The sequence below is a fragment of the Lepeophtheirus salmonis genome, chromosome 5, assembly GCF_016086655.4.
Source record: "Lepeophtheirus salmonis chromosome 5, UVic_Lsal_1.4, whole genome shotgun sequence".
Lineage (NCBI taxonomy): Eukaryota > Metazoa > Arthropoda > Copepoda > Siphonostomatoida > Caligidae > Lepeophtheirus > Lepeophtheirus salmonis.
Window position 1 is genome coordinate 57,213,536 of NC_052135.2, and position 26,727 is coordinate 57,240,262.

The 26,727-nt window shown below is 30.8% G+C and overlaps 1 protein-coding gene across 1 annotated transcript in view; it reads right to left on the reverse strand.

The window, feature by feature from the left end:
• Nucleotides 1-26,727, reverse strand: part of LOC121117989 (polypeptide N-acetylgalactosaminyltransferase 2) — a 55,258-nt gene that overhangs the window by 18,263 nt on the left and 10,268 nt on the right. The window lies entirely within an intron of this gene.

Below are 26,727 nucleotides of genomic sequence, written 5' to 3' on the forward strand. Positions count from 1 at the left end.
ATTTTTATTTAAAAAAAATTAATATTTGAGATCTAATTTTCAAAAATTTAAGAATTTTTCAATTTTTTTTTTTCAAAAAATTAGAATTTAAGATTTAATTTTGATTTTTTTTTCATTATCAATGAGTTTATTGTGTATTTGTTGTCCTTTTTAACTAAAACATCGATGTCAAACAACTCTGTCCAAAGCTTTAAAACATATAGCGATGAATATAATTCCATAACTAATTACGCATCTTGTATGAATTCACCCTTTTAACTGAAATATCTAGGTCAAAGTAGTACGAGGCCACTACTACAAGTCTCCTGAGAAGCAGAGAAAAATTTTGAGGAAAGTAACATAATATCTTGTGTTAAATCTATGTTGACTTTAAAGAAAAAAATGGAGGGGAAGGAAAAAAGACTCAGAACATACATATTCTAGTCCTACTATGCTTGTCAAGTAGTATGTAGGTTTTACAATCTAACTTTCCCCTGCCGCTCTTCTGGGGATGCAATACATCCTTCCTTCTTAACAGAAATCGTCTCATATTGCTTTGAGTCACGCACAAATCTTTTGGACGAGATCCAAAGATGCTCAAATATACATCTGTTATTGCCACACGTTTGAAAAAGATGCGTACTGCTTGAGTTTTGAGTTTGTTGACACAACAACGCAAAAGTATTGTCTTCAATGCAGGAATTTCATTACGTGTAAATATGTTTTACAGATATGTACTTTTATTAGGATTCTTATTTTAATAGGGGAGGGTGTGTTAATTTATGAAAATGAGCAAATTAAATTTGAGCCTATCTTTTCCAATGACTATGTATCTTTGTAATATTTTACCCCGAATTAAATTTTCACACATAAATACGTATTTATTTAGTATATTTTCAAAGTAATAAGGAGAAACTCACAAATGTCGTGATCATTAAAACCTTTTATGCTTAAAACAATAGTCATATAACATTTTAATTTAATAAAATAGAGATCAAGGTCATAAAAAAGGTCAACTTCTTCAAAAGATTTATTTTAGGGTGTCCAAGTTTTATGGTGACCTGTTAATTCGATCTTCGGTTGTATTTTAATGAAAAGTTATGTTTGTAAAGTTTCAGTCTTCAAAGGCCTTTTTTGACCTCTAAAGCCATTTGAAAATGACTTTTTCTTAAAACATTCTTTATTTGTAATGGGACTCAGGAGTTTGAATCTTAAAGTTATGTTACTGAATTTAAAAAAAGATCTGGAAAAGGTGGGATAAGGAAGATATTCTGGACTTTACCCAGTGGGACTGTCAAGAAGGCAGTGAGACGTTTTCAGGGGCATTGTGAAAGTGTGGTCCAAGCTAACGGTAATTTTATTGATTGAATAAATAATTTATGTTGTAATATTGGTTTATTGAAAAAAATTATAGAATCGGTTACGAAATATAGTCACAGCAGCGTTTTACTTTTTTTCTGGCTTGCAAATATTTAGATGAACAACCCCCCTTTACATTGATTTAATGTATTGTGTAAACCTCATACTAATCAGATCCCCTGGTAAGACAGTATGTAGAAAATTAAAGCGATTAATGATTCATTCTAACATGTACAATTACACGCAAAAGTCTGTCTCCAATGCACCAACTCAAATATAGTATGTCCAAAAATCACATGATCACTTTTATAAAAATGTCATTTTTCATCAGAGAAAATTGAATTTTGTCTGATGCAGACATTAATTAATGTTCAACAATTTATAATGTAATAATTTCTGGCAATTACATCAACAATAACAACTATTACAGGGTGAGAATGTAACTATTGTCTTATGTTAAAATTGAAAATCAGACATGGTAAAGGAACATTTCATCGAGACAAGGGTGTTGCCATGAGAGAGCATGGATCAGGTCAGAAAGACATTGCAGATAGTTTAAAGATACCTCTCAGGACCATTGAAAATTGGTAGAGAAAAGTTAAGGCTGGACACAGTCTTTTTAATCAAGATGGTCGAGGGATTTTTTTTAAAACCAAAGTTACTAAACTGGTGATTGAAACATATTTGACCAGACAAAGGTAATCCTCAAGAACTGCAAAGGAGTTTCCAATATCCAAGTCAACTATACACTCCTACTTGAGTCAAAATTTAAATACAAAACCTACAAACCTCGACTGTATCCCAAAAATTTGGAAGACAAAAGGAAAGCTCGACTTTAATTCTGCCATGAACCTAAACACTGGACCGTGGATTACTGAACATGTGTTCTCTTTTGTGATGAGCTATTCCATGTACATAATCCTATGAAAAACCGGGTATGGACAAGAAATAAAGGTGGCGTGGACTTGGGCAGTTATTTTCCATCAGGCAGTATAAGTTTCTGATGTCAGCGATTTGTGAGCTTTAGTCCAGAGGGAACTCAATGAAAATGTGCCAGCAACGTCAGAAGATAACTTAAAATTCAATTGAAAGAAACTTGGGAAAAAATTTCACATTAGACTTTGAACAATCTGTATGATGGAGTCCCAAAACGAGCTAAAAGATGTATATGTAAAGTTTAAAGGTCAATATGTTGGGAAGTAAAAAATGCTTTAAAAAAATCACTTGTTTTTTGCCGTTTTTTGCCGTTTTTTGAAGCTTTTTATAAACGACCATCAATTTCTGGACATACTGGATATACGAGTATACCGGGTTGTACAAAAGTTTTGAGACTAAAATTAACGAATTGAACAATGATTCAAAATTTTGTATACATCTAATACCCATGAAAAAAAGTTTAATATAATTTATAATAAGGATCATTAGTCTTGACTATGACCACCGTAGACGACAATAACGACTTCCACGCCGTGGCAGAACTTGCTGCATGGTCTATGGATGTAGACCTCTGACATACCATCCCACTGCTCATTGTCAAAGCCCTTTAGAGTTTCAACATTTAATTATCAGATTATGTAGGCCTGGGACTCTACTTACCACCAGATACTATAATCCAGGGGATTCAGATCTGGTGATTGGGGAGCTCAAAATTTAAATAAAAAACTGGAACTGAAATGATGTTTATTTTTTTCTACTGTGTTAAATGGTACTTTTTGGCTTAGTAGAGATACACCAACAACCTCTTATATGACTCTTGACACGGCGTATCTTGAGACATTGACGTCCTTGACCATCTCCCTCATGGATGGATCTGGTTGCTCTTTAAAGGCTTTGACTACAGCTTTAGTTTTCAATTTTGTTGAACGACTACTTTTGAGGGATTTTCCGATATCCTCCCCCTTATCCAGGCGCTCCTAAACATGCTAGACATTTGCATTTCACTTTTATTTGGCCACTTTATAGGGCTAAAAGATACATCGAATATCTAAACCCATAATTATATAGAACTGATAAATAATGAGGAAACAAATCAAAGGCAAAGCAAAGCAGTAGTGTCTCTAACTCGTAATGAGGTCAATCAATGCTTTATTTCTATTTGATTTTATTTTGCATTCCCTCCTCCTCCCATTCCTTCATATTTGCGTTCAAGTAACCTTGTTATTAACTTTGTTTTGAAAGATACGTTATCTCCATGATATTCAAAACATTTATTTCTCATATTTACCCCAGCGTACAACTGTGGATGTTTAAAAATGAATAAAATACTTTATAAACAGGTATATATGTATTTGTATCCGTATTTTCGTTCAACAATCACTCCTGGAATCCTACTCGGAACATCAATGTAAAAGGTACCCACATATCACATTTAAAAAACGCAGTTAAAATGTGTATTTGTCAATTATTTATAACTATAGACGAGTAATTTCAATTTTCCTCCTTTTTGCGTGAGTACTAATAGAACAACGACTTAGAAGTGATCCCTGAGCAAATAAACTAGTTCATAGTTTTTTGACACGTAGTCAGATGTCTAGAAAGCTCAACAATTTTAAGTTAACATTATAGTATTACAATTACTTCATCTCTCCTCGCGCTCTATTAAATGTCCATGCCTACTCATCAGTAAATTAAGTACATTACTTAGTTGCAATGATTCTTTACTTCTATAGGTTATTTGTAATTAAAGCTAAAAATGACAAGTAATTACCCAGTTTTACCCACGTCCAAAGTTCAAATACCTGTGTTTAAGAAAAAAAAATGACATATGGGAGACTGTCTTGCTTCAAGTCAACTCATCATGCAAATTTTTCTCATAATTCAAGCCTATTTTTAAATATGTTTAAAATTGAATGTGATCAAAAGTTTCAACACTTGTGAGTGTGAAGCGTATGAACTTTGTATTAAAATATAATACATTTTATATATATATTGGCAAAGTCCCTCACAGAACAACAATAACAACTCAATCAAAGTGAACACGAACTCATATTAAGAAGAAAAAAACAGAACGTGCATATATTGAATTGCGTCAATTCCAATTACGTAAAAGAGGGGGATATGTTTGTATCTACTATGCATATAAATTGAATCAAAATTACAAGACAATTTATATATCTGTGAATGAGATTTTAGCACAGAGAAAGCAATACATAGAAAGGACAAAGGGACTTCAATTGACAGTTGGCATAGTAAGGCAGTAGTGGGACGCAAAACTTTCAATGTTGCCTGAATAAATCACGAAAACCGAATTTTATGGAAGCAAGAAAAGGCAACATAACCAATTTGCGGTATATTTACAGACAATATTTAGCATATCGGTCCATGGTGTCATGACAGCTCGGAGCTAATCCAAATTTGGATGAAAAGTGCAGCAGACATTATTCTCCAAGATCAGGGATGAAGGAGAACCACATGGAGGCAAATGTGAAAGTGATAACTTAAAAATACCCCTTTTGTCAGCTGAAGTCTACGGCTCAATCATTCGCGCATCTTATTGCCTTAATAGATTTGACAATAAACTCCGTTCTGAACACAAAAGAAGGGACTCTACTACTCCTTCAATGGCGTTGGTATGGGTGTAACCCATTCATCACTTCCACTTTTGAAGTAGTAATTATGTATTGTTATGAAAGAGGAAAAGACCCTTAACGTAGAATTTCAAAAATGATTATTTTATATATATATATATTATTCGTGAAGATAATAATTTGATATAAATTGAGGAACAAAGGAAAAGAAAAGGAAAAAAAAGGAAATTTTAATTTAAAAAGTGAGTGTGTGACAGGGATGAGAGGAAGGGTTTGATAAGGTTTTTTAAAGCTTTACTAATAGAGGTAAACCACACAGAGTACTGTACAAATAGTGATTACTTTTTATCATCATTTTATCAGGAGGGGGCGTTGTCATCAAGTGGAGTAAAATTGTACATATGTACTTGAGTAAATACAGAGTAAAATACTGAAAATAAACTCAAAATACTAATTCACTAGCAATGAAGAGGAAAAAATACACAAGTTTGATGACCTTCTTTTAAAGCTATTTACACAGGGCCGTGACTATGATATTTATTCAGAGAGTTAGTTGACTTGCTCATAAATAACTTTGATCGAAGTGTACATTATTATTTATTTATTTTTAATTTTTAATACAAAGTTTGATACTTTTTGACTAATTTTTTAAAGTGTAAGAAATCTTCTCTAAACATATTTCACTAGAGGAGATATTAACATACTTTTTCAGCCAATAGTCTATACTTTTTGGTCTTCCACAGACTCCCTATTGAATTTTCTTAAACTTATTATTTCCCTTCTTCAACGAAGTGGAACAGAGATTATTTTTTTGCCTCTGTTTGTTCGTTAGTCATCAGAATTACGGCAAAGGTTACCAATCGATTTCAATCAAACTTTGTACGAAGATAATAAATGGACATAGTAAGAGGCCATTAAATGTTAAGAGGTCCAGGTAGGACAAAACGTCAAAGATACATAATTGACCATAACTTTCGAACAATTTGAGGTAGAGAGCTCAAATTAGTAGCATTACGTAGTTTAATTATCATACTTCATAAAGCAAAAAAAAAAAAAAAAAAATGAAATTTAGGACAAAATTGTTTTGCACTCTACCGAGTAGCCATTCTTTTTTTAAATATTTTTGACAGCTCCCACAGTGATCCTGACTTTGACCGTGTTCTTTTCAAATTGGGCAATTGTAATAAAAAACAAAATATAATTTTTTTTCTGAAAAAACACAAAATACAATTACACATTAAGATTAGTACAAAATGGCTAAAAAAATAAGAAGACTATTATCGACATAAAATTACAAAAAAATAATTATTTAACCATTAATGGAAAGGGTGAGCTTGATGCATCATTGCAGGAAAAATATATTAATTATATTTTTATCCGTATAAATTTATTTCATTATACATTTCTAAAGCAATATATAGCAAAAAAAAGGCGAAAATGTTTGAGAACCTGCTAAAATTTAAAATCAAAAAATCATAATTATATTTAAATTCATACATATTTTTTATTTTATTATGCACTTTTAGAACAATTTACAAGAAAGATATTCTTACTTCCGAGAGAGAAGTTAACACCAAGACAAATTATTGACTATTAAATAATGAGTAAATAACAAGAAAGATGAGAAGAAAAAAACGTTTTCCCTTTTCTAATCACTATACAGGGTTGATTTTATCTAGTGGTACACATTTTATTATTTGCAATCCAGAATGACAATGGTGTCAAATCAAGGAAGAGGATAGCAAGATATTCTATATCTGAACAGAGCAACCTGAAACGATTGGGAAAGAGCAAAGAAAATTATAAATTTTCTAAAGGCCAACACAAACACGGAGAAAGTTTCTCTCTTTTCTGATGAAAATTTTTTCGCCGTTGATGCCACTGTGAATAAGCAGAACCGCCGCTACAACACAACCAAATATCCATACAATGTCTTCGATTAAGTGAGACATGTCTTCAGAACAAAAATCCAGTGTCCAGCGCAGGCGAAAGTCTGCGCTCCCATTTTTGTGTAGAGGAAGGATCAACTCAATTCAGGTACTTACATTGAACATCTGGATAAGAAAGTACTACTTTGGCAAGAGAAAAGTTAGGGGACAGCGTTGTTTGGACTTAAAACGGAGCTCCGTGTCATATCACCGCTATGAGCTAAGCCTTACTGAGAGATTTTCGGACTTTTGGGACCTCAACATGTAGCCGCCTTCCACTCCAGATGCAAACCCCTAAGACTGCTCTATCTAGGCGGGTCTGGAAAGGATTTGTACTACTCCTCACAGGAGTAACACGTCTCTAGAGCCTTCCATCAAGAAGGAGTGGACCAAACTACAGTCTGACTACATTGTTAAGGTCTGCATGCGGATTTAAGCCTCATATTGAGGCAATTGTTAGAGCTGAGGGCACACATATTTATAAAAAAAAGTAGTGCCGAGCAGTATTTTCAGATTATTATTTTCCTCATTTAAATGGAATTAATAAAATGGGATCCACTAGATAAGATCATCAACCCTGTACTTAGTTTTTTGTTTATAAAAATGTCAATTGTACATGACTTGGCATACATGCAAGGAAAAAAGTGTGCCCTTAGGGTTCAACAATAGAGACTTATAATAAAATGAATAACTAAGGAAACGACCTCCACTTGCATGGGAATATTATATACATTAAACAAAATATGTAGTAGTATGTAGACAATGCCTCGTCATGACGAAATCTTTTTTTTTTATTATTTTCTTCTCATTCTGATTAGTGTCTATTGCACCAATCTTGATAATAATAATAATAATAATAATAGTAATACTCCCTTCAACATACAACTATTAAGGAGAAGAGAGAAAATCAAACAAAACAAAAGAAAACGAACAGGAACTTATAAAATGTCAAGAAGAAAAAGTTTTTTGTTTTTTTCCCGCTTCTTTATATTTTTACCCTTTTCTTTCTTTCTGTCTTTCATTGTACTCCTAAAGAGATAAAAACAAGTTATTTGATATAATTGAGTTAATCATAAAATTAGTTCAAAGTCCCTGTTCTTCTCTTTTTTCATTCGTTTCTTTACCATCAGCATTTAAATATGGTATAATAAAACAGAGGCGCCCGCAGGGAAGGGGTTATAGCCCCTCCCCCTCCTTTCTAAAAAAGAAGAAGAAAATTTTGCTTCTTACTAGAAAATATTTTCATCATTCGGGCAAATAATGCAACAGAGGCAAAACATTTATATTTGAAATTTTTTTCGAAAAAGATTTATTTCTCAAAATTATAGTTTCGATTGAATAAATGTCATCTATAATGTTTACTCATGCTTAGTCAGTGCAAATCCATCCAACCAATTGAAGGAACATTTAAAAAAATCTTAAAAATTTAATTTTCTGTATATAGTTATAGATTTTTTAATAAAAATTCCAAAAAATTTAATTTTCTGTATATAGTTATAGATTTTTAAAAAAAATTCCAAAAAATTTAATTTTCTGATTTTTTTTTTAATCAGAAAATCAAGCCCCCCCAAAAAAAAAAAAAAATATATATATATATTTATAAAAGGGTGTCCTAAAGTCTAAAACCTCTTAGATTTGCAATCGGATTGGTTGTTATGCAATATGAGTTCAATTAAAGATATTTTTATTAGTCAAGATGCATCATCTAAGAAAGACAGTAGAGAGTCTTCATCGTGCTGGCAAATAATCCCTTCAAATTTATCAGATTCTGCATCCTTCAATAAGTCACAGTTCCGTTAAATATAACATTGAAAATTTTCGAAAGCCTGAAAACGTTGATGATGAACCAAAAAGTGGATGCCCAAGGTCTGATCGGAATCCGAATAACGTCCAGAAAGTTAAATTAAAAATATAGAGAACCCCGAACAGATCAATGGGGAAAATGGCTAAGGAGATCAACATGTCAAGGACTTTGACAAATCGAATCATCCAAAAGGACCTAGGGAGGGTTTCTCTGAAGTTTCCTTATGTTTAGAATCTCACAAAAGATGCCCGGATGAAACGGAATGAAAACAATAAAACGTTATTAGAAATTTACACGCGTAGAGGAAATATTGTCTTTTCGGATGAGAAGAAAACGGTCCTGGATCAAAAACTCAACCGTCAAAACGTCCGAATCTTGGCCTCATCATTAAAAAATGTATCCTTAGACCAATTAAACTATTAATTATTGAGTTTTGTAAGTTTTGGCTCCCCACTCTGCACTTATTTGTTAATTATATAAACTTAGTACATCTGCACCATCTTGCAGATATTTATGTTTGTTTAAACTTAATTCATGCCTTAAAGGCGTCTAATTTTTTGACTATCTTATTATGGGGCTCATACTAAATTAATTATTGTTGAACATAGATTTCATGAATTTAATATTTCTAAGCCTGATGCCTTTACTCGAACTCAATATTCAATTACTTGAACTCGATTGTCATAACTCGAATCCAACGCTACATAATAATGAAATTACATAATACTAATCTTAAGAATGTAATTACATTTTGATCCAAATCAAGATGAATTAAAGAGAAACTTTTTGATCCGATGATTTATTAATAAGAACATGGATGGATAGAGAGATAGATGAAAGTTCATAAATACATCAATACATACATTGAAAGATATATCAATGTATGTATGTAATTGTAATTGACCTTTAGAAAAAAAAAAAGAAGAAGATTACAAACTATAAATAAATATCTATTTAGTAAAATCAATTGATAAAATTATGATGTACGAGGTCTGATCAAAAAGAATCGGGGTTTTCTCATTCCGAATTCCATTCTCAGATGTAACTATTTTTAAAGAATAAACAATCCTTCAAAAAAATAAATTCCCCGAAAGTGACAACTATCACACTAAGTGTGATACACTTAAACGAAAATGTCAAAATTTAACAAGGCTTTTGGTAAGTTAAATCTGACAAAATTAAGAAACCCCAAATATGAATTGATCCCATTTGGGAGCCCTCAAATTACTAAGCATTTGGTGCACAATATTTTTAAATTATAGATACATTAAAAATATATATAAAAATACAATCATAGCATCATCCTTTATGGGACTAAAGAAAAGGTTTTTGCACAGGGGGTAAAAATATTAACCCGAATTAAAGGGAATTATAATGTAATCTATATCCAGAGATGTAAATCTTAAGCATTTTATGGCGTGCGTTTTTGTTGTTGGTTGTGCTTTTTTTTCTTCTTCTAATGCTGCATCATTTACATAAATCGGAGGATTGTAACATTTCTTATAAAGCATTCAAATAAATACGAAATTACTTTTTTCCCAACCTATCCTTTGTTATAGACACATGGGTTATTTAAATTAATATTGACAAGTGTTCACAGTTCCATGCAATACCCGCTGTATGAAAAAGAGTTGGCATATCGTTTGGTACCCCTATTGAAAAAGAATTACAACATTGTACTTTGTACATAACATAAAAGAATAAAAAGAAGATATTCTGTATAACATCTATGTAAATATGTATTTAGTAAATTCTTCTTCAGGCTTTTTAACATACATAATTCATGAAGACCGGAGAAGGGGACTTCTATGTTCTCCAAGAATTAGAACCAAAGGAAGAGGAAATCGAATTAAGATATTTCTACCTTGATCATCCATCTCAAGAGATGTTTGAATTCAAAATTCCGTATTCCACGAGAGACGACATGATTAAAATTCATCGAGGCTATCTCACTTTAAACTTCGTATGACGTAATTGTACTTGAAAATACATATGATGTCATGTTATAAACAATTAATCTATAAAATCAGTCTAGACCGATTTTTTTGGACAGATTTAGTTTGAATTTTTCTATGAGACAAGTCCAGACTGAGCTTTTTTGTTGGATCGAACACCAACACTAATGTAGTACATATGTAGTACGTACAAAAATACATAGGTTGTTTATTTTCTATTTTGGTTGGGTGGTTTGTTATTATTACTAATATTATTATCATTCGTGTAATATTGTACATATTTTATGTGTGTGTGTGTGTGTATATTTTCATGGATATAATCAAACAAATAGACAAAATCCACATAGAATATACCTATATTTAGAGGTGCATGTATATATGAACGTACAACTAAGGATATATTGCTCCTCAATAGAAATATTTTTTAATGTATGAATGGATATTTGATACAAGTAACAACCAACTCCTTCTTCCTATGTGGGCCAACGAATCTACTCATATTCATGTTAAATTGATTGAAAATAAAGTGATACTAAAATTGTATCCTGCAACCTCTCTGTTTCAAAAAGAGAAAGATAGTAAAGGTATGGATAAAAAATTTAAAATATACTTTCAAATATAAAATTTTTGGAAAAAAATTCAAATATTAAAATCCATTCACAAAAAAATCAATAATCCATTGCTATTCACAGAAAATTAAATTTTTTTCCAAAAAATTTCAATAAATGAATTTCAAATATAAAAGTTTAAAAACTCCACTATTAATTTCAAAAATGAGAGAAATTAAATTTTTTGAAACAAAAAAAATGAGAAAAAATAATTTTTGGGAGAAAAAAAAGGAGAAAACATAAATTAAATTTCAAATATTTATTTTTTAATGAGAAAGTATGAAGATTTTTTCAAAAAATTTAATTTTTTCTGAATAACTTTGGATTTTTGAATTTTTTTGCCAAAAAATTAAATTTTTTCAGAATAACTATGGATTTTTGATTTTTTTTTTCAAAAAATTGTTACATTTTAATTATTTTGTCAATAGCTTTGGATTTTTGAATTTTTTTTTAAATTTAATGTTTGAAAATTTTTTCAAAAAATTTAATTTTTCAATTTTTTCAAAAAAAAAAAAAAAATTGTAAATTGTCATAGGATACCACTGTCAGAAGACAAGATAACATTCTTTGAAGATGAAAGGATAGTCTAAACTGTACATCACGTACATTTATTAAGGTTACGTACAAATAATACTCCAAGGTCATGCACAATATCATTAAAATGATTATTTAATGTGATAATCGTGAACAACCCCTCCCTAGTACAAGTCACTTTGAACTTATAGGGCAACTCCTCAGTCCTCCTAGCTCCTTGTTCCTCCCGTTTCCATATCCTACGCTCAAAATAAAGCTTTAAAACAAAGTAACGAAACGATCCTATTAACTTGGGAGATACTTGGAGTTATCTCTTTGTCCACGCAAGATTTGATTGTCACTTATAGAGATATATCCGAGTAAACAGTAAAAAAACTTATATTATCCGAAAAAATCCCTGCCTCTTTTGCGTATACTCAAAATTTTACAGATCTTAAAAAATATCTGATAGATTTTCCAGGTCTTAAAAAATATCTGATAGATTTTCCAGATCTTGAAAAGCTTAAAATGCCTTAATATGTAAAGAAAAGACAAGTCTTGGATCTGGATCCGAAGTACTCGGATACATAATAGTTAAATTGGTATTATCCAGGATCTGAACAGGCTTGAACTACTCAAACTTTTACGAATATTAAAACAGATCCGAGGGATTTTTTTGGATCTTAAAAACTGATTGTATTGATTAATACTTAATCCTAGTTTAAAGAAAGGTATTATCAATATCGAATGTAGCAACTCTATTTATCAATATTAGTGCTTAGAGTGGCATCTACATTATCAGTTGCATCCCGTGTTTATTTCAATGTTATTATAACAATAATTCGAATAATAACTATTAATCATATTTTAATAGTAATAACATTGGGTTATTCATTGTCTCAACACTAGTAACCAGCCAAAATGTAACCTCAATCCGAATCATATTTTATTTAAAGTCGAAGTTAGGAAAATGTTGATACAAGTTGAGACAGTTATTCGTATAATTACAGTTACGGATATGGATCCAAAAACTCATATAGCAAAAATTTATTTGAATATTTACGTCTAAGGATACAACCAACCAACCAAGATACTTGAAAATAGTAGAGATAGTCATTGTGTAATATTCAATGCTTCTGGCGAACACGAAAAAAAAGTGTCGCTACGAATAACGATCACATGGTCCTCTTTTCGCCACTTGGTTTACAGGTTGTATGCTTCGTCGCTATTAATTAATTAACTTATTATTTTTTACATCTTACGAAATGTATGTTATTCCTTACGCAAATATATATATATATATATTTAATCAAGATGAAAATAAAATTTTGCAAATCATTCTCACATTCTTCTTCCCCCTCTCTCTCTCTCTGTTTCTTTCTTAAACACAAACTTTCCTTTACCGCTTGCCACAGAGACTTCATCCTTCATATATCACTTTTTAATAGATTTAATTATTAATTGAAGAATAATGGGGATAAAGTTGGCGTATAACCTTTTTTTCTTTTAAAGAGAAATCAAAGAGATTCTATAATAATGCCAAAAACATAGATACTTGCTGCTTCATGAATTATTTTTCATTTTTCAATGCACTATAGCTAAACACATAAAACCTACAACACTACAGGATATTGATCAAAAGTAAAGATTTTAATTCTACGTATATTGAAAAAAGTAAGAAGAAATAAGAAATTCAACAAAAAATAAGCGAATATATTGTAAATATAAAATCAGCAATTTATGACTTGGAATCATTTCGATACTATAAATACTCTTTTTGTCGGTAAATGAATTAAAAATGAGACTCACAAAAAAATAATATAAGGGGGCTGGGGATGTCCAAATAGGTTTATAAAAAAAACAGTCTTAATGTGACGAGTAGGCACTGTGCATTGAGCAAAGCAGGTCTATTCTCGCTTTTATTTTGGACACAGTCACTCGAAGATCAACCTACCATGTTAAGCTGCAATCTGTATTTATTTTTGATATGTATAAGTTAATACCGAAAGGGTTTTTTGACATAAATAAGTTGAGCCAAATGATATAAGTTAATCCAAAGCTGCTTGAGCTAGCAGTGAGTACACATTCATCACATAAATCCAGAATTAGTCATGTGTTTTATAATGCAAATCTTTTTTTAGTTCAATAAGTGCATATTTTATGTCAGACAACAGATTAGGATTAGGCAGTAAAAGATTTGTATCCAGTTATGTTTTTCTGGATCACAATCTCCTGTCAAATACTATTCCAAATCATTCAGAAGAGACTTAGAAAAATATATAGATCCATCATTATTAAAGTTTTGATTCCACTCAAAGTTATGCAAATTTAAATTATATTCTTCTTTTGGAAATCATCATGCGACCCCTACTTAGAGAGCTAAGTTTTCTAAGTTTCTTGTCCAATGACGAATTATCCTTAGAATTATAGAGTGAGAGACAAAAATTAATTAATGAGCACTCCATCATTGAAATTCGTTGCAAATAACACTGTTCAACAGCAAAAATGGTACAAAAACAGTGTATGTTCAATTTAATAGAGTTTGATCCACTGATTTTTGTTTTATCTCTTCTACCTGGGGCATATATGGACTTTTATTATGAGATCAATTCAAAAATGAGTTTTATCTTTGAAATATGGTCCTGGCCTTATCTCAAATTCACAACGATATAGAGCATTTTTTGGGGAGATTCTTTTTTTTTTAAATTAAAGTTCATACTTTCTGCTATCCCAAAAGATACTATAAACGTTTTGAATCTATTCGTCTTGAAGCTACGAACCTTTTCCAGTTTAAAAAAGATAACTAAAGTAATAAGTATGATGCAGACATTTTAAAAATAATTATAAAAATTTGTAATATTCGGCTTTAAAATATATTTACATAATACATCCCTATCTTCAACACCAAGGGCTTTAAAAAGCTTGGACCCTTAAAAGTAGCCAAAAATATATAGCCTTTTTGTGAAGGCCACGAGGCTATGAGAGAAAAAATAAGGCCATATTTGGAATCAGGCTATCAAACTGTACTAAGTTGAGCATATGTAAAAAAACATGTGATTTTGTTGGAAAGTGTAATTAAACATTTTATCGTTCAAAATTGAAGGCACATGAATGGAAATCATAATTAAATAGTATTTCAGTATGAGTAATTATAAAGTATACTCATTATTTTTTCGTTAAAGTGGCATTCAGCAATAATATTTTCAGCAAGTGTCCACACATGCTTCCATAGATTAATTGGTGTTATCATCCCTCTCTTAATAATGAATTCACCTACTTTTGCTGTAATTTTTTAACTATGCATAAAAAAATAATAATATTAAATATGTTAAAAAATAATTTCACAATATTTTCCCCACACAAATTATATTTTAAATGTTGAAGGTAAAATACTCTAAAGTAGTAATGCATTTTCTTCCATCAAAATCATATAGCAAGAAGCTAGTTGAATGTAACTTGGCTCTTTATTCAGTAGTAAATTAAGTCTAGCTCCAATCCTCTCCTTACACTCTACGTAGTTGGGAGGTATCTGGATTTATCATTTCGTAGGATATTGTCTTTGAGTAATATCCAGGAAACACTCTTTAAATTACGGGATTCCAAGAAATATTGGGGTCTTCTTAGTAAATAATAAATAATGTGAAATTTTTATACTTAAAGAAGAAATAGTAAATTTTAATTTAAGTCTTCCCCTTATTTTCTCAATTTCATGTTCTTCATTTTAATCAGGTTTAAAACCAACATCTTTTTTAAAATTATTTATCCTAATCTAGCCCCAAAAACAGATTTATATACTAAGTGACGAAGGAGCTAATTCTTGATGGAGCAAAAGCCTGAACAATTGTGATATACACAACCTAACCAGCGGTCTAAACGCCAACTTGCACGTCACTAGAATCCATGTAACTTTTTTTATAAAAAAATAATCGATCTGGAATGTCATATATTATACTGCTTAAAAAACATGTTTTATTCAAAATACGGAACTTTTGTGTAGATATAGAACAGTCTACAATTTAAGGTTTAATAATTTTTTTTTTTTGGTTGATTCCTACTCCATATTTCCTTTGTATAAGTATGAAACTTGAATCTATATTACTAAAGCAAAGTTTGTCGGTCTGTGGATAACTCATTTTGAGTGTGCACTTAATATCTTAGGACTACGTGATCTAAAAAATAATAATTTAGCAACGCCCCTGTGCAGTTAAAGCTCAGTGCGTCATTTTGAAAATAAACGAAAAATGAGTCCATAGCGTTATACTTAAAGTTTATTAACGCTTAATAACTCCGATTAATACGAGATAAAATATATATATATATATTATGTTACTGAATGTATGGAGCGTTAAAAAAAAGAACAAGGAGCTTAAATAATTGTTTTTGTTGTAAAAATTGAAACATTTTTGTGATATATTGAGTATCATAAAAGCATCAATTGTAAAAAATTTCAACTTAGTGATTCTTCAATATACGTATGTATTTAATGTTTAATTTAATGAATTATATAAAATGAAATGAAGCTTTCAGATCCGGATAAAGGAAACAACTATTTAATAGATAAAAAGTTGACTCTATTCAAAGTATGTTTTTAAAAAAACAACACCATTTTTAGATACTAATGTAAATAAGTTATTTTGAAACTCCTCATTACGAGGCAATCAGTGTTTGATTAGATCATGTTTTTTTTTCAGGGGCACTCATGATATTTGTATATATTGATTGAAAAACAATGTGAATTGAATTTAAAAAGAAAGATACAGAATAAAAAATTTCCCACCAGCATACAATTTCTACCAATAAAATAAAGGAATTTTTTGAATTGGACTAGGAAAAATTATTGTTCTAGGAGAAAAAAGTTTGATGAGAAAAAAGGGACCGAAATATTTCCATAAGGATTTATTTTCTTGAAGAGAAAACAAAGGTAATTCGATCATATTTAAGCAGCGGAGTAAAACTGTAAAATTTTTATAATTTTTTGAAAAAACCAAGTCCCCTAAAAAAACTAAAAATCATGTGGATACCCCTGACTTTATGCAGATTTTGTAGATCGTGTTTCTTCTATGCAAAGAATTTCATTTTGTAAAAAAAAAAAACAGTATCTGAGAGTATTTTAGAATATACATTTAGAATCATACAACTCCGTTTATAATCAATGGAATTCAATTTAATTATTAGATAGACAATGTAAAAAAATGAAATTACATTAATTGTATTAAGTATAGCGTCCATCAGCATTGAACAGTGTATAAGCGAGTGGTTTAAATCAAATAATATTTTAATAAATAAAAGTTAATCAATTCTTTAAAATATAGAGGATCATTAAATTTACTTAATGAGAAGAATTTTTAAAGTGCCCTCTGAGTGAGTAAAATATGTTATAAGGTATGTATATTGATGAATTACTTTTATGTTAAAATAAATATATCTAAAAAAATATATACTCGTATATATATTGATTTTTTTACCTTATTTTCTTTGATGGTATTTTGGCTCTTACTACAAAGAATGAGTTGTAGAAATATCAAGATTCAAAATATTGTACAATATGTAAGTACGTTATATAACAATGTACCTGGACACAAAATACCAATTTAATTAAAGAGTTTGACTTACAAAAATTAATTATTTTCTTAAGAGGCCGGATATTTTAAGTAGATATATAATTATTGGATTCATGAAATCTACATCACCACTTGAGAATATTCCTTGTTTTTTAGTATTGTGTCGACTTAATTCAAACCAAATCGAGTAGAGTTGTTACTGATGGACTCGATATATAAGAAAAGGGGAAAAATTAACTTGTTCATGGACCAATTATTAATTTGTATGGAACTTTAACTCTAAATTCGTTATCAAATCCTGGTATATATCAGCGTTGGATTTCAATCTGAAAATCCTAGACCGGTCTAAGTTAATTTCGATCCACAGTCTGAGACCGTTAAAATTTTAACTAATTCCGTCAATCTCTGTCCCGGACCGATCTAGTTGTAAAATCTAACACATTAAGTCTACGTCATTTTTTTTATTAGAATAAGAAATTTCGGATCGACAGTTAATATTTGATCTACCTTAACTTTCTATCCACTGTCTGAATTTCAGTCCACAGCAAAATTTATGTCTGTACCGAAATATTAGGGGCCAAATTATATAATGTTGTTGTGACAGGGACATCTAAAGGGCGTGAGCTGGAGGGGCTTGAGTCCCCCCCCCACCTAAAAAATGAAAGATTTTTGTTTCGTTACTACCCAAAAATTATGACTTTGAAGGAAAATTTTTAATTTTTTATTTCTAAGAACTTTGAATATTATAATTTTCAAATCTCAACAACGCTGCAAGACAAAATAAGGAGGTTCTGGGATTAAAAATGTGTCTACTTTGGGGGAGAGGAAATGCAACATTTCTATGCTTCCAAATTTTAATTTGTCATGCCATTTACTCTTTTTCAGACAGGATACATTTTAAATAACAAAACCTCTTCATTTCGATGGGAAGAGTTGTTTGAAGTTTGGAAATTATAATGTAATATTTTAGTCTTTTAAAAAAAATTAATATTAAAAATTTAATTTTTGAAATGTTTTTCAAAAAAGAAAAATAATTTTTTGTGACTAGCTTTGGATTTTTGAAATAAATTTTCTATACAGGTATATGTGGAGACGCATAATAGATGTGGTGAACCGGGTATATAATTTAAGTCGTGTCGAACTGATTTTATAATTGTTTGAGTCGACAGAGCACTATTTTTTTTTTTTTCCTCACCCATATTTCCATAGAATCCTGTTAAATAAGACTCAATAATTAAAAACAGGATAATATTCCTTTGTCCCAGGCAATAAGAGAAATCACTCCCCGAATTGTAAAAAGGAGTGTGCATTGTAACTAAATAGATAGCTATTATGTACCCACGGTATTATACTAGTAACACATAAGTGTACTCTATATTTTTTTAAATAAACTATCGATCTTCCACGCTACTCTTGACCCTTATTAATTTTATAAAAGATATGAAAGTTGATAGGATTAACTCGGATTAGCTATTTGCAATCAAGCCGCAAACAATTTCCTTCTATTATTGAAGAGTATTTACACATTAACTGATTTTGAGTTTTTACGTCTATTTTAGGAGGGTTAACTCATTCATACAGCAATTATTTGGCAGTAATTTAAACAATTTAACATTCTGTATTTTAATAATAACCAACCTATTACAAATAATTTATTTGACTTTATACAACAGTATTTGAAATATATCCCATGCGACATATTTAAGTTTACACTCAAGATTGTTTTTCAAACTTTAATAAAAATTAGTTGGTGAATACAGTGAAAACAAAACTAAGTTTATTTCAGTGAATTAGAAACTGAAATCAACATTTTTTATTTTTTATGGCTTCCCTCAGTCTCAATGACAGCCTTCAACCTCTCCCTGAAGGCGGCACAAACCTTACAGATGTAGTATCCTGCCAAGTCAGCCCATGCAGCCTTAATGGTGGACTCCAAATAAATATCTCACAGATCCGGAAGGCTTGTTGCAAAGCAGTTCCCTTGAACTTTGCTTAGGTGGAATAATCTAAAGGATTAAGATCGGGAGAGCAGGAGGCCATATTTTCTTAGACACATTCAAAAAAGCTTGGAAATAAACAACCTGTTCTCCTTTGTGGCCGTCTTAATTATATTTTTTTTCTTCTTGCTCTTGATTTTGACACTAAGTAATTTTAATGATCCTTCAGAGCGTAAACCTGCTCACATTCATCTTCTTGACAATACCGCAAAAACGTCCTAACTGGATTTCTACCAAGGAAGTTTTTCACACGCATAATCATGGTCTTTATTGTTATTGTTTCTAACCAACCTTGCTCAGATTTTCTGGGGACTGTTCCTTGGTTTTCCAACCGCTTGTTAATGTCATACAGGGGCCGACCACCTGATCATGATGTTATTGGCAATCTTGGTTGGGGTATGTGGATAGCAAGCATTTCCAGCACAAGAATTGTTTTGGCTTTCATTTTGTCGCCTTTGAAGATACAGCCAAAATTTAAAAATAAAAATAATTGCAAATGATTATTAGAATATAACACAACTTCACTTATGTAAAAATGCCTATCAAAATTTGAGATGTAAGCATTTATTTTATTGTAAACTTAAATATGAAGCATGAGGTAGACCCGCAGGACTTCATGTCCTCGGGAATAAATTCATGTTTTTTCAATGATCGTAGAGCCTTAATTTAATTAAAAATAATTACTGTTTTGATTTGAAGGATTTTAGGAACTGTTTCCCCCTTGAAACAAAACGTATTTCAGAGGTTATAAAAAGCAATGTCCGATTATTTAAATGGGTAGAAATCCTCAAGAGAATATTCATAAGCTTTTCATCCAAGTATTTCTTATTTTGATCACAAAAAAAAGTAGTTTTAAGGTGCAGCAAGTAATTCTGCTACTCAGCCAATAATAAGTTAAGGCCCTGTCTACATGAGGAAGAAATCGGTTTTATCCAAGCGAGCTAAGAATGTTTATAAATCTTATTATTACCAGAAGAAGTTATTTGGCGTCGACAAAAAGACAAAACTACACACAAACTTTTATTTTAATAATATCGATATTCCCCTTTTCTTTTCTGGTTCAATACGACGCGCTGAGCTTTGGCTACACACGCTCGTTGCTACATTGTTATTTCCTAGATTAATTAGTCAAGCTCTAAGATATTAAGCGCAAAGTCAAAAAAAAATAGTAACAATAATATCCCCAATACACCAACAATTCCTATTAGTGTGATATTGGATTGAAAGGGAGTCATATCCCTATTATGGATCTTTGATAAAGTGATACATTGAAAAAAAAATCCCTAACACTAATATAAAAACACTTATTTGTACCAATTGACTTTGATGAGCAAACACTTCATGTACAAAAAGGTTTTGCCATTTATCTTCATTATAAATAATTAAGTATTTTTTATTTGTTTGCCTTTTTCTGTTAAGGCAATAATTATTTCACGGGGAAAGACCTAGCTCAGTAGCTCTTAGTTACAAAGAAACATAAATAATTAAAAAGGGGTAATCTTTTTTAATTTATTTTTATTGCGCCCCAAATACAATTTGGAATTTTGATTACAAATAGTAAATATATCAAATAATATCATCATTTAAGAGGTTCTATCATTTTATTGCAAGAGAACGCCACTTTCGATAGTTTTGTAAACAAACTAATACTATTAAACAACGCTCATAAACATTGGCCTTTTATTTCCGAAATAGTAGTTCCTTCTAAAAGGCCTAAATAGTAAGGAACAATATTGATTATGCATGGATTTTTGAATTGAGAAATCACTCGAGGTTGATATAATAATAATTGAAAATTCAATTGTTCACCTGTTTTACAAGTATGTATTTAATTATTCTCATTTTTATATAACAATACAATTAATTATTACGAAATATTAAAAGTACTTAATATCAAGAAATTTAAGTTCTAAAAAATATCAAACAAATATTAAGACTAAAGCTTCAAAGAAAGTAGCAAAACATGCAATGATATCATAAGTAAATATATGGTTAGAGATGAGCATTAAGGGGTATCCGGTATATGTTTGCCCGCACGTCATACCTTCTCTTTCTATCTCAAAATTGGAGACAGCGACAGAGGATAGTTAAAATTCAATTCTCGCAACCTTTTAATAATAAGGAAATAATTTCGGTATGTCAATCGTAGAGACCCGAAGTAAAGAGAAGCATCTCGCCGTTTTCGAGTTATTCGGATAATTTGCACTTCGAAGGGTCAGAAAATTAGAAGGAAGGTCTCATTGTGTCGAAGGTCATACTTAAATATAAAAAAAAGAAGAATTCCAAAAAATTAAATTTAATTCAAAATACTTTCAAAAGAAAATGTTTTGAGCCAAAGCTATCGAACAACTCCAATTTGGGAATAATATTTCAGATATATATCTTCTTCTTGGATGAAAGTAATGGCTATCATTGTGCTAATTATCCGAATAACTCCAAAAAGTCGAGATCCTTCTCCTCTCCATCCGTCAATATACCCTTCCCTTCACTTTGCGTTCCTTCGCTTGACGTACCAAAGTTATTTCATTATTATTAAAAGGTTGTGATAATTGAATTTCAACTACCCTCTGTCGTTGTCTCCAATTTCGAGGTATAAAGAGAAAATATGACGTGTCGGCAAACTTATTCAGGATACCCGAATTGACACATTTTTTGCCTCAGGTGATGTTATTATCATGTAACTCCTGAGTAGTGAACTTCAATTTCTACTACATTCAATAGCACTCAAAACCTGATTGAACATTCGTGGTTGGTCATAAAAGACAGAGAGTAACCTCGAGGATTAGTTGCAGTATTATAATTGCAAGTCCTTGTTTGACTCAGAGTCGAAGGATCGACATCGGAGTCATTCTTGCCAATGTCCTTGTTCATTTCCTTTTCCATTCTCCTTTGTTTAAGTTGATTGTAGCTGATCTAATGAAACGTCATGATTGTTAAGCTGCCCTTCTCCAAAATATCCTTCAAATTGTCAGGGATACCATGTTGTTATACGTTTTTTTAACTAGCGCAAAATACACACAATTTTCATATGTACAAATGTTCGTAGAGTTATCTCTGTCCTGACACAAGATGTGGCTTTCTTATACAACAAATAATGGCACTATATCACTTTTTGTCATTTTCTTATATGTCGTAAGCAACTTTTTCTTCCCTTTGCAGAATTTGTCTTGTATATTCAGTTAAAAGGGTGAATTGATGAAACTTCATGACAGCTAAGCTCACATCTCCAAAAGATTATTCAAATTAAGAGGGTTGCCACGTTAATTTTCGGTTACTCTTTTTTATATACCGAGAGTGAATAGGATTTACAACTATACATATACTTAATTGGAGGAAAGGTTTAGAGAGACAAAGCAGATTAACTTGTCATGTAGCCATAATGTAAGCATGGGATACATTAACAAAAAATAGAATAGGGAAAATACAGTAGTCGTTGTAGCACCATATAAATCTTGGAAATAAGATCAATAATGATTTATAACAAAAAAAGAAATACAAATGATATTTAAAAAAATGGTCAAACCTTAATAGATAAAATTTTATTAAAGAACATTAGGATTATCTTTAATAATATTTATAATGTGCCATACAATTTTAAAATGGTTCTTTCATAAGTAGTACACTTTCTTATCAAAGATTTTATGAACAAATCTGCATCATTGTTTGATATTATAATTTATTAATTCTTCCACCTCCGTTTGCTGAGTAGTGACGTCAGCAAAAAAGATGGGTCTTTTTCTGAATTGATAATTAATTTTCGGAGGATATCGATCTAATCGACCCTAACTTTTTTTATGGCCTTTATCTATATATCTTACATTGAGACTCCTTGAAAATCCTGTGAATTTTATATATTATCCATTAGTTTCGGATAAACATATTCTGGGACAATACAACGATCTGAAGTACTCACTAAAATTAAAATCTAAAGTTTAAAATATGTAAGGAGTAAAACAATTCTTTACAATTCTATCAAAAAGTAGCGGAAATTGTTAATTTAAATTGCCTGCGCTAAAGGTTTTTTTTTTAAAATCCAGTTCGGCAGCACTGTCTTCCATTTTGATGCCAAGTTTGAACGTGATCTATAGACCAGATTGCTTGCAACAGCTGGATAAGTCAGTCTATCTCGCTAATGTTCCACGATTTTTAAAATGAAGGAATTTATTGAACAATGAGTTTGCCTTAAATTTTATGTTACGAGCTGACGTGTTAAAAAAACTTTTGGTGAATCAGTTTTATCAAAAATCCGTACATATGAGTGATACAAAGCGTTCAAGGAGTCCGTCGAAGACATACCATTTTTTTCTTTGACATTTGCGGTCTGGTGCATCATGAATTCGTTCTAAAGGGAGCAACGGTCAATAAGGAGTACTATTTGGGCGTACTAAGGAGTTTACGTGAGAAAATCCGTCAAAACGGCTAGAATTATGGAAAAACAACTCTTGGATTTTACACAACGATAACGTGCCATCGCAAAGAGACACGATTATGAGCAAATTCAAAGCTAAACACACAATAAATACCGTCAATCAACCACCATATTAATCTGATTTAGCTCCGTGTGACTACTTTTTTTTTTTTTTGTTCCCCAAACTTAGAATCCCTTTTCAGTCTATTAAATCCATAAAACAAAACTATTTGAAGGAGCGAAAGGCCATGGCAGAAAGTGCCTATAAAAAATGTTTCAAGGACTTGAAAAGACGTCGCCATATATGTGATTGTATTCAATGGATATTACTTTGAAGTCAACAAATCAATTTTAATGATTAAATGTGAAATTTGGATTTTATTTAACAATTCCCGGTATTCTTTTTTGAAAGAATGACCATCTACTTATCGATTCATAGTACAATCAAGGGAGTAAGTCTATTAAAAAATCGAACTATCGAAAAGAAGAAGGGAATTATGGACGACTAATGTAAATCACGCAGTAAAACCTTTTTCCTTGCTCTTATTCCCTCTCTTGTGTAATCCATGGTCCTAACACAAAAACTAGATGGAGCAAACACTGTGGAAAACTTATTTTCTAAAGAACATGATGATAAAATGTCATCATCAAATCTAATTCGGAAAAATATAATGAGATTGGATATAAAAAAAAGACTCTTCAGGGAATAGTAGTAATGAGGATTGCTCTTTCTATACCTATTGTGTACAAAAGTCCTTTGGTTTACCAAAAAGGGAAAAAGTAAAGGATCTAAAAAATATTTTGTGGTTAGTGTCTTGAAGTATGAGATAATTAGTGAGGAAGAAATTCGCCATTTAATGAATTACACAAGCAATCAAAAAAATAATCAGTCTTAAATTTAGCAAGTAGACGTATAACCAAGCATGTTATTATGATTTTTTGTGGGCTTCCGAGGTCATTAAGAGGCTATTTTTGACTATTATCTCCTCCATGTCTCTTTCTATATCTCTGTCTCTTTTCTTCTACCTTCATTCTTTGTTTCTATTCCCCTCTCATCATCCCTGCAACGCAGACATCCTCTGCTAGTAAAATAGGAAATTCTATTGTGTATCTATAAATATTTGGATATATATACTTATTACCATTTTTTGATACAATTTAATTTATTATCACAATATTTAAAAAATTTCAGCATCGATAAACTTCAAATTAATTTCGCATCTAAACTGGACTTTCTAGAACCAAATACTCGTTTCAATGAAATTATATTTATTTAAGCTTCAAGTAAGTTTCTGTGTCCTCTAAACAATTAAACCCTTAAAAAATGGTGGTTTTTTAAAACTTTAAATTGTATTTTCTCACGAATATAACCACATTTGTGAAATTAGCATAACATTCTGCAAAAATGAAATAAAATTTATTACTCCACCGTTAGTAAACTGGCATATTATATAGCTCAAGATTCTCGATATTTATTCTTTAAGAATGGGTTGTCACTATGGCCTTCAGTTATAAATATACAAGTACTTGGAGGTGGGTTCCAACCTGTTTTTTAATTTCGTTGGTACACAAAACAACACATGGATAGGGATTTCAACTGGGGTCTATAGTGAATTATGTCTCTGATCATATTACATGAATTGGCTGTCCATTAGTTGCGTTAGCACACAAGACAACCCGTGGACAGACTATTAGCCGAGGTTACCTGATTGTAATACATGAATTGACAAAGAATGCTGATTCTAAATCCAGTCCTGAGGGTATGCTGCATATCCCATGGGAAGAGCAACAATTTGTGTTTCTGGAAAGGGTCTCGGAAGATAATGTGAAATTGATGATTTCAATGATTTTGCACAATAACGATCTTTTCAGTTATATTGCACATTATCCAGCTATAAGGTACATTAACGGCCTTGGTCAGTTATTCTGCACATTACTAGTTATTCTGCACAATATAGCTCTAGCTCAGTTATTGTGCAAATTAACTAGATATTTTTCATATTAACAAATTTCTTACTTTAACTGCAACATGGATATTGGCCATCTTATTATTTATATGAAAAAATGTTGGTTATCATATCCAAATAAAAATGTATAGTTATCTTTTTTTAATAATGTTACGTTATTATTCATGGAAGGACATGGTTCTTAGAATGACACTATCGTGTCATTCTAATTCTATTAATTCTCCCCCAAATTATAAGATGATGGATCAGAGGAAAAAGTGTTTACTTTCACACCATCTTACTCAAAAGTAATGTGTACAATTATATGTTTGTAGTACATTTAATAATATAGAGTAGATATTTTCGTTCTAATAAAATATTTATGATCCACAACCACAAGCAAAGAGATGAAGAAGAAGAGACATAAATGATATACCTATCACTTCAAATGAAACTGACATGAAATAGGAGTTTTGACAACAAAAAAAAGACATCATTTTTAATATTTATGTTGCATTTTAATTTTAATTCCGTAACTTTAATTCCGTGTACCCACAACACAAAATTCAATAGCTAGTAATGAAAAGGCTTATTTTTGGAGGACCTCTGGGCTGTGACAACATCCCTTCCTTTTTCTAAACGGCAATTAAACTAGTTTTATAAATTAGAAATGTTTTATTTTTGTTTCATAATGATAACATATATTTAAAGTTTTAAAAATTATATTAGATAAGTGACGTTCCCTGATTCCTATACACTGAATTAACCGAACTTCGGTATTTTAATAACGGGTGATTCTTTCGTTTTTATTTTTTTCTCTTTACACAACTTTTCATAGAGAGGTTCTAGAGCTTTGGTTCCCAACATGGGGGCGCACGCCCCACCAGTGGGACATGGCAATGTTTTGGTGGGACATATGAGTTTTTTTTATTTTACTATACTAAACCACATGAATAAATAAATAGGCAAAAACGATAATGTGAAATTTAGTTTTGATTATCATGTTTATCAAAGAAAAGTTCCAATGGCTTCAATAAATTTTGGTGCAGTTATTGGGCTAATAGATTTCTCTACGTAATATTTGTTTAATTGCTACATAATTTTACTCTGCAGTGACGTCATCACTACGATAATCTAATACA